The following is a 15,155-nucleotide window of genomic DNA, read 5'->3' as shown; positions in this document are numbered from 1 at the left end:
CTGAGAAACAGCGATCAGGCTATCAATCCCCAGAAGGAAAGTAGGGGAGGGCGGGGGTAAGGGGAAGAGATCAACCGAAGGACTTGTATACATGTATATAAGCCAAACCAATGGACATGGACAACAGGGGGATGGGAGCATGAGTGTGCGGGGCGGGGGGGGGGGGGGAGGTTGGGGGTTAATGGGGGGGATGAGGACACATTTGTAATACCTTAACTAATAATAATAATTAAAAAAAAACATGTGTTTCCTATGCTTGGACTATATAGGCATACTTAATACAATAAATTATAGCCCTGGCGGGCAGGGCTCCGTTGGTTGGAGTGTCATCCCGTACACCAAAAGGTGGTGGTTCAAGTCCCAGTCAGGGCACAGACCCAGAGGTCTCTCTGCAGCTCTCTCTCCTCTGTTACTCTGTCTTTCAAACTGTAGGTGTCTTTCCGCCTCCTGGGAATACCATCCTCCAACTCATGGGGCCTGCTGAGCTCCTCCTGGGTGCTCCCGCCCGCCTCTCTATGCCGGATGCAGGAAGGAAGCTGAGTTCATCATGGGGCTCACCTCTTTTGTTTCCTGTCTCTCTGGGATCACTTTTTTTTTTTTTTTATCGCCTGATATTTCGTATACTGAGAACTACTATTTCCTACATGCTGTCTGTTTTCTGTTGTTTCAGGGAAGAGGTAAATCCACTCCACCTTAGTCAGATGCCAAAGTGTGCCTTTGCTTACATTTTTAATTTAAATGCTTATTTTTCATAATTAATACATTGAAGGCTATAAGTTTTCCTGTGAATATTTTTCCATATCCCAAACATTTTGATGTTTGGTTTCTGTGTTGCTCATAATGGTTTCAATTTCTTTTTTAATATATTATTTAATATAGTGTCCAAAAGGCTTTGAATTATTTGGTTACCAGACATGCACAAAATTTCAGGGAATAGTGCAGTGAATTCCTAGATATCCATCTCCCAGATTCAACCATTATGAAGATTTTCCACATTTGTTTCATTTATTCATTTGTTTTATTTTTCTTTGTTAAAGTATTTTCAAGAAAATCCTAGACAACGTGTCATTTCCCTCCATCATAGTTTAGTCCCTAAAATAAAAAACACATTTTCTTCCTTAAACGCAGTGTTATTATCACACCTAATAAAATTAACAGTAATTCTTCAGAATTATTTTATAATCAGACCAGAACCAAATTCTCCGGATGGTCTCAAAATAATTTGAACAGATTATTTATTCAAATTAAGATGAAATCAAGGTCCACTCGTTACATTTGGTTGCTGTGCTTTTTAAATCTCTTACTCAAACTGTGTCCTCCCTCTCCCACTTTTCTCTGCCACTGGCTTGTTTCATAAGCTGAGATCCATTGTCCCATAGACTGTCCCACATTCTGATTTGTTTCCTTTTCATTTCATTGTGGTTCTATTTCCTTCTTTAATTCCTTTATTTCCCCTAGTTCAAGGTAGAGACTTGATTAGATTCAGGTTTAACCTTTTCTTTCTTTCTTTTTCCTTTTGGCAAGAATATGTCACAGTTGGTGCTGTGTTTTTCCTATTGCATTACATCAGGAGGCACCTAATGTCTGGCTTCTATTTTTAGTGGCTAAGATTGATCAAAGGGTGAGGGCGGTGACAGCTGGTCCCTGCACTATAGCTGCTCACCATTGTCAAGTGATACTATCCCTTGATGACTGTTGTGTGACTCAATTACTTCTGCAGAGGTGGTGAGGTGGTAGTTTTCTGATGCTAACGTTCCTTACACATTCACTGGCTGACATTCCTCTGTAAATTGGAAATTTCTCTTCCGTTAGGTCTATTTGATTATCCTGAAGACAAGATAAGTATTTCATTCTCTTAACTGCTAGTTTCAGAGTAACAAATTGGGCCTCTGGTATTTCCAATAATGGGTCTCTCTCCCTCTCGTTTCCCTCATATTCAATTGACTATATGAATAGCATGGATTTTTTTTCTTTTTTCTTTTTTTTTCTTTTTTTATTTTATTTTTATTTTTTATTTTTTTTTAATTTATTGCTTAAAGTATTACAAAGGGTATTACATATGTGTCCATTTTATCCCCCCGCCCTAGACAGTCCCCTAGCCTCCCCTATCCCCCAATGTCTTATGTCCACTGGTTATGCTTATATGCATGCATACAAGTCCTTTAGTTGATCTCTTACCCCCCTACCTCCTGCCCCCCAACCCTCCCCGGCCTTCCCGCTGCAGTTTGACAATCTGTTTGAGGCAGCTCTGCCTCTGTATCTATTATTGTTCAAAAGTTTATAATGGTCTCTATTATCCATGAATGAGTGAGATCATGTGGTATTTTTCCTTCATTGACTGGCTTATTTCACTTAGCATAATGCTCTCCAGTTCCATCCATGACGTTGCAAATGGTAAGAGTTCCTTCCTTTTTAGAGCAGCATAGTATTCCATCGTGTAGATGTACCACAGTTTTCTAATCCATTCATCTACTGATGGGCACTTAGGCTGTTTCCAGATCTTAGCTATGGTGAATTGTGCTGCTATGAACATAGGGGTGCATATATCCTTTCTGATTGGTGTTTCTGGTTTCTTGGGATATATTCCTAGAAGTGGGATCACAGGGTCAAATGGGAGTTCCATTTTCAGTTTTTTGAGGGAACTCCATACTGTCTTCCATAGTGGCTGCACCAGTCTGCATTCCCACCAGCAGTGCACAAGTGTTCCTTTTTCTCCACATCCTCTCCAGCACTTGTCGTTTGTTGATTTGTTAATGATAGCCAGTCTGACAGGTGTGAGATGGTACCTCATTGTTGTTTTGATTTGCATCTCTCGGATGATTAGTGACTTTGAGCATGTTTTCATATGTCTCTTGGCTTTCTGAATGTCCTCTTTTGAAAGGTGTCTATTTAGGTCCTTTGCCCATTTTTTGATTGGATTGTTTATCTTCCTTTTGTTGAGTTGTATGAGTTCCCTATAAATTTTGGAGATTAGGCCCTTATCAGATATGACATTGGCAAATATGTTTTCCCACACAGTGGGTTTTCTCGTTGTTTTGTTGATGGTTTCTTTTGCTGTGCAGAAGCTTTTTATTTTGATGTAGTCCCATTTGTTCACTTTCTCTTTAGTTTCAAGTGCCCTAGGAGCTGTATCAGTGAAGAAATTGCTTCAGCATATGTCTGAGATTTTGTTGCCTTTGAATTCTTCTAGAATTTTTATGGTTTCCTGTCGTACATTTAAGTCCTTTATCCATTTTGAGTTTATTTTTGTGTATGGTGTAAGTTGGTGGTCTAGTTTCATTTTCTTGCATATATCTGTCCAATTTTCCCAACACCATTTATTGAAGAGACTATCTTGGCTCCATTGTATGTTCTTGCCTCCTTTGTCAAATATTAATTGAGCATATTGGTTCGGGCCGGGATTTTTTTTCTTAATAGCCCCACTGAGCCTCTTTGGGAGTTGAGGGTCCCACAGAGCCAGCAGCCTTTGCTTCAGTGGTGAATGGGAGCTAACATTTCCCTCAGAGATCTAGCGGTCTCTTTTTTTAAAAATATATTTTGTTGATTTTTATTCTTATTTTTTTACAGAGAGGAAGAGAGAGGGATAGAGAGCCAGAAACATCGATGAGAGAGAAACATGGAACGCTGAGATGCTACTGGGCCCAAGCTGGCTGAACTCCATTTGCCAAGCGAAACTTATTGAGCCTTTTCACCTTGTTAGCCATTAAGTTCGAGTTTCCCCCTCCCCCCAGTTGGCAAGTCATTAGTCACGGCGACTTACAGCGCAGAGGAGTCGGAAGGGTGAGTCCCGAAGGCACAGCACTTCTCTGCAGGCTGCTCTTCCCCATCAGAATCAGCCCCTCTGGTACTTACAGGACTGGAAGTACAGGCATGCAACACACCATGATGTGCTGGCCTCTGTTTCTGCCTGGGTCCAATCAGGAGAAAGAAACCACTTAGTAATTTAATGGGGGAAGTTGAATATAAAAAATTAATAACTATTAAGTGAGATTAAAATCATGAGGCATTGGCGATTAAAAGAGAACCCTAAAGAATGTAGAAAAAGCAAATTATAGGGAGCAGCCACTGCTTTTAGCTGAGATGGAACTCCCTGCCCCGCGCACCGCCCCCGCCCCACACCACCACCACCACCACTAACAGGTCTGAGGCCCAGGTCTTGTTGAGAGGGCGAGGCTGTGGTTTGATGGATGGGAGAGAGGTTGATGTGGCGTTGCTCTGGCCACATTTGTTGGAAATCTGCCCTAGAGGGTGCCCGGGAAAGCTGTTCAAGGGGGAGGGCTGAGCTACAAAAGTTCCCACATGTTCTGGGTGCAGGGAAGGCTGCTGCCATGGGTGCTGCTGCTGCCTTGCTCTCTGTGCAGAGCCCTGGAGAAGCTGCCAGCTCTGTGGGCGCTGGGCCCTGGGGACGTCCACTGGGCTGCAGGAGCACACCTGGACTGGGAGGCAGGACCCTGTCCTCCTGCACCCTCTCCTGACAAGGTTTAGTACTGTTCCAGCTGGCAAGGGGGAAATATTTAAAGGACCCACATCCATTTTCACAGAGCAGGGGGAAAAGGGTAGTAAATGGAGCTGAGAGGCAGCAAGCTCATGATTGGCCCATGAAATGTCCCTCTCTAGTGAAAGAGCATCTACTTGTATCTATATCTTAAAGAGAATGTGATGAAGGGTTCTGTTAATTTATAGTTGGTCGGACTTTGGGTGTTTGTTATATTAGTTTAACATAGCAGAGAGAAAACCTTGGTGAGAAAAAGTGACTGATATATTACAGAACCCTGAGAAACCTTGAGCAGGTAGTTCAAGCTCTCTACCTATGAAGAAACTGATCTATACCAACTTTTTAAACTTGCATGGTCTGAATTCTGTTCAACAAGAAAGTTGTTCCCATCATTCATTCTTCACTCCCTCATGCCAGTAACGATACTAGGTCTCAACCTTCAAGTTCCCCACAGTCCAGCTGGCAAGAGGCAAGCTCTCGGGTAGTTAAGTTGAGCCATGGCTGAAAAGAATGGAAGGGGGGTATGCACTCAGGAAACCCTCCTGGTGCAGGGCTGGGGGAGCGGTGCTGAAGGAGACAACAGTTTTCTGAGTAAGAGAGGCAAGAAGAATTTTACACAGACAGCAATTGTCTGAAAAAATTTAAAGTCTAGCTCAATTTTCACCTTTAAAACAATTAAACCAAGAGAATGGGGAAAGTTCTATCTAAGGGATGTCAACAAGAAGGAGCTATAGTCTACATAAAATGATTAATGCTTGATGGAGTTAAAGCATCTATAAATGACCTATGATTCTATAGTTGTCATTTTGCCAGGAGAGAGGAAGAGGAGGAGAAAGGAGAGGCGGGGAGGGTGAGAGGAGGGGAAGGTAGGAGATGAGGAGGGAAGGGAGGGGAGGGAAAGGTTCTAAAGCAGCGGTTCTCAATCTGTGGGTCGCGACCCCTTTGGCGGTCGAACGACCCTTTCACAGGGGTCGCCTAAGACCATCCTGCATATCAGATATTTACATTACGATTCATAACAGTAGCAACATTACAGTTATGAAGTAGCAACGAAAATAATTTTATGGTTGGGTCACAACGTGAGGAACTGTATTTAAAGGGCCAGAAGGTTGAGAACCAATCTACAGGTTTTAAAGGATTGGGATAACAGCGTGCACTTCAGCCTAGAATCAGCGCATCCTGGGACAGGGGACTCAGATGATGTCTTATGAAATGTCCATTTTATCACATTTATCTTCTGCTAAGCGAGAGTCGTGTGACCTTTGCAAGTTGTCTCCTGCTTATCCCAGGCTTCTGGAAGAGCTACGCTAAGATAAGCTCGCTGCTTTCCACGCGGGTATAATTGAGTGTTTCCGATCTCATTGTCTACGTGAGGAGGCATGCTGCAATCCTTTCCTTAGGGAGAAGTCACTGTGTTGTTCTTCCAATACCTAGAGTGATTCATGTGTCTGGAATGAAAAGATAACCCCATGTTGGTGCCACTGAAAATGCCACCCTCATTGCTGTGCTGGGCAGACAGCCAACGCGGTAACTGAAGCAGCTGGCCTTTGACACATGTGTAAAGCATCTAAGCCATCCCGCGAGCCAGGGTTTCACCTTGCACTGACTACGCAATCGCATTCTGATTTCCACTTGGGGTTTCCTACTAACAGGGTCAGAAGGGATCAGTAAACAGTCGACTTGTTAAAAAATGTTTTCTCTCAGAAACCTGAAACGGATCACTTACTTTTATTTAATAGTTTTATTTTTAAAGAAGTTTCAGGTTCACAGCAAATTTGACCGGCAAATGCAGAGAGTTCCCACATACGCCCTGTCTCTCAGATGCACAGCCTCCTCCACCATCGGCATCCCCACCACAGGGGTACCTTTGTTCCAATCGGTGAACCTACACTGACACATCACTATCGGCCCAAGTCCATGGTTTCCACGCAGGTTCTTGGTGCACAGCGATGGGTTTTGACAAATGTACAATGACATGTATCCACCATTACAGTGTCACACAGGGTAGTGTCACTCCCTTAAAAATCCTTTGTGCTCCACCTCTTCATCCTCCCCTCCCCTCTCGCCCCTGACAACCACTGATCTTTTTATGACGCCATAGTGTGGCTTTTTCCAGAATGTCATACAGTTGGAATTCTATAGTATGCAGCCTTTCCAGATTAGCCTCTTCCACTTAGGAATATGCATTTACGGTTTCTCCATGTCTTTTCATGGTTTGATTGATAGCTCGTTTCTTTTAGCACTGAATGATATTCCATTGTCCGGATATACCTCAGTTTATTTATCCACTCACCTATGGAAGCATATCTCGGTTGCTTCCAACTTTCGGCAATGATGAGTTTACAAATATAGCTGCAAGAAAAATCACGTGCAGGTTTTTCTGTGGATGTAAATTTTCCACTGCTTTGGGTAAAGAACAAGGAGCATGATTGCTGGATCAGATGATCAGAGTATGTTCAGTTTTGTAAGAAACTGCCAACCGTCTTCCTAAGTGGCTGTGCCATTTTTGCATTCCAATGAGCAATGAACGAGAGCTCCTCTGGCTCCACATCCTCACCAGCACTGGCCCTTCTGATGGGTGTGTAGTGGTATCTCATTGTTCTACTTAGCATTTTCGTGGTGATATGTGAAGCGTCTTTTTATGTGATGATCTGTCACCTATACATCTCCTTTGTGAGGTGTCTGTTAAGGCCTCTGGCCCATTTTCCAATTGGGTTGTTTGTTATTATTGAGTTTGTATATTCTGGATGAGTCTTTTATCAGATATGTCTTTTACAAATATTTTCTCCCAACCTGTGACCAATCTTACTCTCTTGATATATAAGTGTCTTTCACAAGAGAGAAGTTTTTAATCTTGATGAAGTCCAGCTTATTATTTCTTCATGGATGAAGGTAGTTTTTATTTGACTCATTATTTTCCTTTTCATTCTCATAATGATTGCTATCCTCTGAGCATCCCGCTGCCTTTGAAGAAGAAATGACTAATTGAAACTTTCTTCCTACTCTTCTCACTGGTATTGATACCTTTTCTGTGGATCCCACACAACTGCTATGAGAATCAAGTGAGATAATGTTTATGAAGGGGTTTATAAAACTGAGAAGCATTTATACACACGTCAAGTAGCGTTACTGGACTCTTAGCACACACACTCACATGCATGCACACACATTTTTATTTCTTTCTTCCTTGACCAATGAGTTTTATTTATTACTCAATTAAAAAGAGACCAATTTCTCATTATAGCTGACAGTAGCATTTGGAATCTAAGAGATAAGAAGTGGCAAATGTTAACTTTAATTCCAGAGATTGTCACTTCCACTATTTTAGGGAGAGTGTGTGTCCAATTCCATGCTTTCTATCTCTGGAAGCACCAAGAATTATTGTGATTTTCAAGATTTCCCCAGTTTACATTTATATCTTGCTTTGTTTTTCTTCCCATTTATCCTATATAATAAAAGGGTAATATGCAAATTGACCAAACAGCAGAATGACTGGAACACCTGTGGCCCCTTGCTCCAGGCAGCCCCCCCCCCCAATCAGGGCAGGCCAGCTGGACCCCCCCACCAGTGCATGAATTCGTGCACCGGGCTTCTAGTTTTGATATAACTAAATAAAACTATAGTGAATTTTAACTCAATAATTGAAGACTACAAAAAGAAAACAAAGAGAGAAGAAGAAGGAGGAGCAGGAGGAAGAGGAAGAGGAGGAGGAGGAGATGGATGAGGAAGTGGTGAAGCAGGGGGAGGGGGAGGAGGAGGAAGAGGGAAAAGGTAATACATGAAGCTCCAAAAGTTTTTGAGTTTTCTTGCCTAAGATCTAGTCACCAACTATAGAAAGGAAGGTGTCATTATTGGCAAATGTCATAATGAGGTGGCGTATGATAGCTCATGTTACCTCTGTCCCCTGTAATTGGAGTAATTATTTGGAGCTGCCTCTTCACCAACTAGAGAGAAAAAAATCTTGAAAAAGACAATTTCTCATATTACCTTTCAGTAGATTTATTCCTTGGAACCTTACAATTTTTGTTATATTGAAAATGGCATATATACTAGTGCATATATATATGTGTGAGAGAGAGAAAGGTAGAGGGAGAGAGAGATAGAAACATTGATCAGCTGCCTCCTGCATGCCCCCCCCCCCTTTATTTAAATCCTCACCTGAGGATACTTTTCCCCTTGATTTTTTAGAGATAGTAGGAGGAAGGGAGAGAGAGGGGGGAGAAGAGAGAGAGAGACAGACATTGATGTGAGAGAGACACATAGATTGGTTGCCTCCTGCACACACCCCCACCAGGGGCAGAGATCAAACCTGCAATCTAGATATGTGCCCTTGATCGGGACTCAAACCCTCAGCCCTTTGGTGCATGGGCAGATGCTCTAACCGCTTAGAACACTGGCCAGGACCTCTCTCACTCCTTTCCACCTGGATTTAAACTGAAATAACACAGTATATTTCTCCAAATCCATGACAGGAGAGCCTCAGGTAAGAACAAGTGTTTTTCAAGTTGAGTCTGCCCTAGAATGAGGAGAAATAGTGAAAGGAATTCGCCCTTGTGGTACAACCCAGAATAACCCCATCAGATAAACTTTCTTTCCTAATAGAAATCTGTGGGGAAAAAATTATCTTTCTGAAAACAGGTCAACTGCTGTTGCTAAAACCGGAGCATGACTAGTTACCACTAAGCCCCTCTAAAAAGTGCCATTTCCAGGCAGCTGATGACAATATGGAAAGAACAGATGACATTGCAAGAATCTGTTTCTGGCCGAGGATTGTAAGGGTTGTCATAGTTATTTCTGCTTCAGGTCTGACCATAGAAGTGGAACTCAGGGATCATTCTGCAATGTTGAATTACTGGGAAGGGATTTTTTTTTTTCCATTCTTAGAGACTCATTTGGTTCCATCTATTTTAAGATTAAGGTGAATTTCTGAAAGCTATCATTTATTAAATTTTAACTTGGGAAGAAGGTTATTAGCAAACTAACTCTTCTGATCAGAATTTGATCAGAAGGTTTTTTGTGTTTTTGTTTTGTTTTATTTTTTACCTAAACCTGTTTCCCAAGCATGACTTTGTTTCATGTAGTTAATAACGCAGGCTTATAGCTCAGCTCCAAATCATTCTTGGCTATTTTGATGACATGAACCCTAATAATTACAAATCTTCAATAACTGCAGTTGAATATTTTTCTAAAATAACAATAAAATTTCTTTGAGTGGTAATTTATTTTAAGAACTAGATGGGGGGAGGGGGAATAAAAGTAGAAACAAACAACTAAGTACACCTCTTCGCCCAAATGCATACAGTCCATAGGGGCTACTCATTGGTTTCTTGATGGAGACTCTTTATAAGATAGATAACCATGCCTTTCCATGTGGTTAAGGGCACACTCAGATGCTTAGAAATAGGTATTTTTAAAATGAAATGACTATAACTTCACTATTTTAAAAATGAAATGACTATAACTTCACTTTTTCTTCCCAAAGATATTGGATTATTTCACTCATATTCTTCCTTCCTTCTTCACTGGTACCATATGTCATTGTATAAAAGATGCTTAAAATGAAACAGAAGTAAATTCTTCTATGACCACAAGTCTGACAAAGTTTGTGTGTTGCTTGAGTGGTTTTCCTGAACACCTACTTCAAAATTTCTGAAGATGGACTCTCATTAGCATAAAAAGGAATCCATTGTCTTCATGCGCCAGCCCAAGCCAAGATGAGAAGATTCCCATTTTATGATTCTGCTGCACAGGCTTTCTGTGTCTGATGCTTCTTCAATGCTAAGTGGTCTAAATCTTTACACCCCCCTCCCTTTAGCAGCCCCTTTCCTCTGGCACTCTCAGGGGCTTCCCCAACGTTTGGTTAGTGAGGGGTATTATAGCAGCCCCACATCATTGCACAGAGAGGATTATGGACTCTGAGCCACTGTATTACCAGATAATAAAGGGACCAGAAATTACGGAATTGCATTTCACTACCAAATAGTTTCTGTCTAACATATTGAAAATCTCACATTTTTGAATGTTAGTGATTCCTGGGGTTACTAAGAGCGTTCAGTTCAATGAAGCCCCACCTCTCTGGAAGTGAATTCCACTCCCACCCCAGTCTCCCTGTAAATAGGAATGGTGGACACCTCTTACAGTATTTATCTGATCAGCAGCTCTTCCTTGTGGAACTTGTGGGGAAGATCGTGTGAAAAGCAATGAGCCTCTCACTCATGTTCTGGGATGGGAATAGGAGTCCATGGTGTGCGGCGATGGAACAGCTAATCAAGCTGTTGTCCATGGTGACCTGGATCACATGCCTATGGAGGGAGAAGCGATGGAACTAGTGGAGAAAGGGCACCATAGAGGTTTGGAATTGGAGAAGAACAACTCCATTCTTTCTAGGTGCATCAGCCAATGAGATTTTAGGTTACCATCCATTGTAGAGATGCTGGTTCTCTGTTTTGGAACTGTTTTGATGGCAATAAGAAAATGTGTGCACAGGGTGGCCAGGAAGAGGAGGAGGGCCATACCTAACTCTCACTTTTCATGGGCACAACATCCCTCCTTTAAGTTGCCAGCCCTACTACCCCTACTCCTCATGATTGGGCAGGATGCTTTTCACACCACCCAACCCTGACTATCAGGCTGAGCTTATGACCAAGTTAGACCAATCAGAATATTTCCCCCCACATTTTAAATATATTTTACTGATTTTTTTACAGAGAGGAAGGGAGAGGGATAAAGAGTTAGAAACATCGATGAGAGAGAAACATCGATCAGCTGCCTCTGGCATGCCCCCTACTGGGGATGTGCCCGCAACCAAGGTACATGCCCTTGACTAGGATCGAACCCAGGACCCTTCAGTCCGTAGGCTGACGCTCTATCCACTGAGCCAAACCAGTCAGGGCTTCCCCCCACATTTTAAATCCTGACATCAGCTACACGGGGCTGGGAGGTGACTGCAATTGAGGCTTCCAACAGCACTGTAAGGAGAAAGCCCATGAACTCCTGCGGCTGAGATCTCTGGGACCAGCACAGCCCTGGGTCCTTTATTTACCAAGCCCCAATACTCAGTGTTTCCATTGGATTCAGTGAGTGACCCAGAATCTTTTCAAACAACACTGCTTATTCAGCCTTCTACTTGAATGACATGCAATTTAATACAAGACACTTATTTACCAAGGACGATGACCTTCTAGGCACCAGACTAATTCTTTCTGATAAATAACATTTCATTTACTTCCTACAGTTGTGTAAGGAGTAGCAACACTTTATGGAGCATAGCAGATGCTGTCACTCACATCTCTCAGACACATCTGAGTGCCCTGATGCTAGTCTCAGCACCTGTGCTGAGATGGTGGTGTAGAAATGGCCCAGAAACCCTCTGGGGTGTAGTCATTCTGAGGTGTGTGTTTTGCCTCGTTTTCCAGGCTTTCCCCATAGTTTTAAGTTTTTATCTCCCCCTGGCCTCAAGAGGACACTCTTTGCTGACTCCCATACTTATCCTTGGTTATTTTCCCTTCCTCACGCCCCACATAAACCATTTCTCTCAAATCCTTGTCTTTGGGTCTTCTCCTGGGAGAAAGCAGATGAAGCCGGTCGCCATGCTGGATCTGTGGAAAGATGTGGCTCAGAATCTGGCCTGCATTATACACTCTGGAACTACTCACTCACCCCATTTTATAGATGAAGACACCGAGACAGAGGAGGCAAGGACCGCCTTGGCTACTAGATGGAATATGCCGAATGGCAAGTAGAATTTACTCTGCATGACAACTTGGATTTACTGCTCAGACTATTTTTTTCTCAACGTCAGTACTATTGACACTTTGGGTCAGACAGTTCTTTGTATAATGTTTAGCAGCATCCCTGGGCTCTTTGTACTAGATGCCAGTAGCACACCACCCCAGTTGTGACTAGCAAAAACGTCTCCAAATTGCCAAATGGCTCTGGGAGGAGGGGACAATTCCTCCGTGTTGAGGACCATTGGCCAAGAGAGCCAGGCCCAGGGATAGGTCAGAGGTCCACACCGATGGAGAAAGGCAGAGAAGGAGATGCACACGTAGCTTATTTATTGACCTTGTATAAAGCTTTCATCCAATCTTTTATCTTCTGACTTCAAATCTGGCCCACTTTCCATTAGGCTAGGCTCCCTGAGATCAACTGTTCCGTCGCTCTGCTTGTGATAAAGTTCTTTCCTATTGAGGAAAGTTCTTTCCAATTCTGCTTCCTGGGCACTTACTTCATCAGTGTGCCCTCCAGGGCCATGCAGAGGCCTAATCCCTGTTCATGCATGGCACTTCAACTATTTGAACACAACTCCCGTGTCTCTGCCCTATAGATGGACGTGGACTACATGCCAAGCGCTGCAGACACACAGGGAACAGCTGTTGGGCTGCAAGTTCAAACTTCTAAGTTCTTTTCAGACCTTTGAACAGGAATTTCCAGGGGCTGGAGTCTATGCATTTTAAAGCTTCCAGGTAATTCTAATGTGGCCCATCACAGTCCAATATTTAGGAACCTCAGACCTACTTTATTTCAGCCCAGGCAACAGAGTTCTGATTTGTTTCTTAAAGCAGATACCTAAAAGATGGTATTTGAAGATGCATTGCAAAGAAACTCTTAAAATAATAGGATATTTCATATTAGGTCAAACAGGTATGTTTCTATCTAGTTTCATTTTGAGTAAAATAACTTTATATAAAGTTTATACCAAAAAACGGTCCTAAAAGTTGACACCAGAAAATGTTAGTCAGGCTTACTTCTCCAGAGAGTGGGCTTCCAGGAGATATTTAAAAATCTCTTCTTTGTCCTTGTCTTCATTTTCAAAGCTCATAGGATGCATGTTTGTGTAAATGTACGTACACATATTCTTATGCATTGCAATCTGTTTTTAAAAGTTATTTAAAAAGTTGTAATGATGACCATCTTCTGCTATTTCATGTAGGGATGATGACATCGCTGGAAATAAGTTACAATCATAGACCTGACAACTTGGGGAATAATAAAAGCATTGCAATGATGGATTTGAAAGACTCCAGCTCACCTGCCACCACTTAAGGCAGTGAGAAAGGAGACCTAACAGTCATAGGACCACAGTCTATCCACACAAAGATCCAGAGTTAAAAGAAACGGACATTGAAAAAAAAAAGTGAGCCCTGGCTGGTTTGGCTCAGTGGATAGAGCATCAGCCTGCGGACTGAAGGGTCCCGGGTTTGATTCTGGCCAAGGGCACATGCCTGGGTTGCGGGCTTGATCCCCAGTAGGGGGTGTGCAGGAGGCAGCCAATCAGTGATTCTCTCTCATCATTGATGTTTCTATCTCCCTCCCTCTCCCTTCCTCTCTAAAAATCAATAAAATGTATTTTAAAAAAAGTGATAGCAGAGAAGTTGCAATGTTGGGTAAAAATAAAAATAGGCTCTTATATCTACTCAAGCTAAATCACCATTCTTTTGGCTCAATGGTTAAATATAGTCCCTCATAAAAGTAAATGATTATTCAATTCCTATTCACCCTAGGCTTTAAATTACATATCCTATATTCTTTTTTAAAAAATATATATTTTATTGATTTTTTTACAGAGAGGAAGGGAGAGGGATAGAGAGTTAGAGACATTGATGAGAGAGAAACAATGATCAGCTGCCTCCTGCACACCCGCCACTGGGGATGTGCCCGCAGCCAAGGTACATGCCCTTGACCAGAATCGAACCTGGGACCCTTGAGTCTGCAGGCCAACGCTCTAGCCACTGAGCCAAACCGGTCAGGGCCATATCCTATATTCTATTTTAAGGGTTTCTGGGCTTCTAAAATGGGCAAACGCTCTTCCTCTTTCCATTTTAACTGCCCCTATTTCTATTAAATAAATTAGAACAGATTGCTTTTATTTTGAAGGAGTTTTCTGATTTCCTACTCACTGCTGCCCCAACTAAATACCCCTCATGTGACTTTAAGCCTTTGACCCGTGTCCCTTCTTATGTAGAGACCGTTCTCATGTCTTCCTCACAAACATTTCCCCTTCCTTTTGGTAAAGTCTTGTGTTATTTCTGGGAGCAGGAATCAGGGTCCAGGACTGAGTCCACAGCAGGCAGGCCCCTTTCTTCAGCCACAGAAGTTTGCTGATGCACACAAAATTGACATGCCCATAAAACCCCCAACAACCCAGCCCCCACTTTTTTTTAAAGTGAAATATAAGTCCGCATTCAAACTCCATCACAGCAACTGAATACCATGGAGGGCAGCCTCTGGATCTTTCAAGAGTGATTATATTTCATGTTGCAAGGAGTGTGTGTGTGTGTGTGTGTGTGTGTGTGTGCGAGAGAGAAAATTCAAGAGTGAAGGATATATATTGAAAGAGAGAGAGCAAGAGAGGCAGAGCAAGAATGAGAGCAAGAAAGAGAGGTTGAGAAAGAGAGAGGAAATTCTAGCAAAGAAATGTGTGTGCGTACTGGTGGGTAATGCTACCCTAAATAACTTGGACTTCCACTGGCTGGCTTTTGTTCATAAAATGCTAATCCTTTTAGGTGCAGATCTATATAAAACATTGGGGATTAAAGAGCATACAGAAATCTCAAACCTCTTCTGCTACATAAGGTAAAGATATATTTCAACTAACAGTTCAAAATTCTTTTGAGGGTACTAACAAGGGGTCATTAAAACATTTCCCAATTCTTTATGA

The sequence above is a fragment of the Myotis nattereri genome (genome assembly GCF_964212035.1).
Source record: "Myotis nattereri genome assembly, chromosome: 2".
Taxonomy (NCBI): domain Eukaryota; kingdom Metazoa; phylum Chordata; class Mammalia; order Chiroptera; family Vespertilionidae; genus Myotis; species Myotis nattereri.
The sequence above is the reverse complement of the archived record's forward strand: the minus strand, read 5'-3'. Positions refer to the sequence as shown.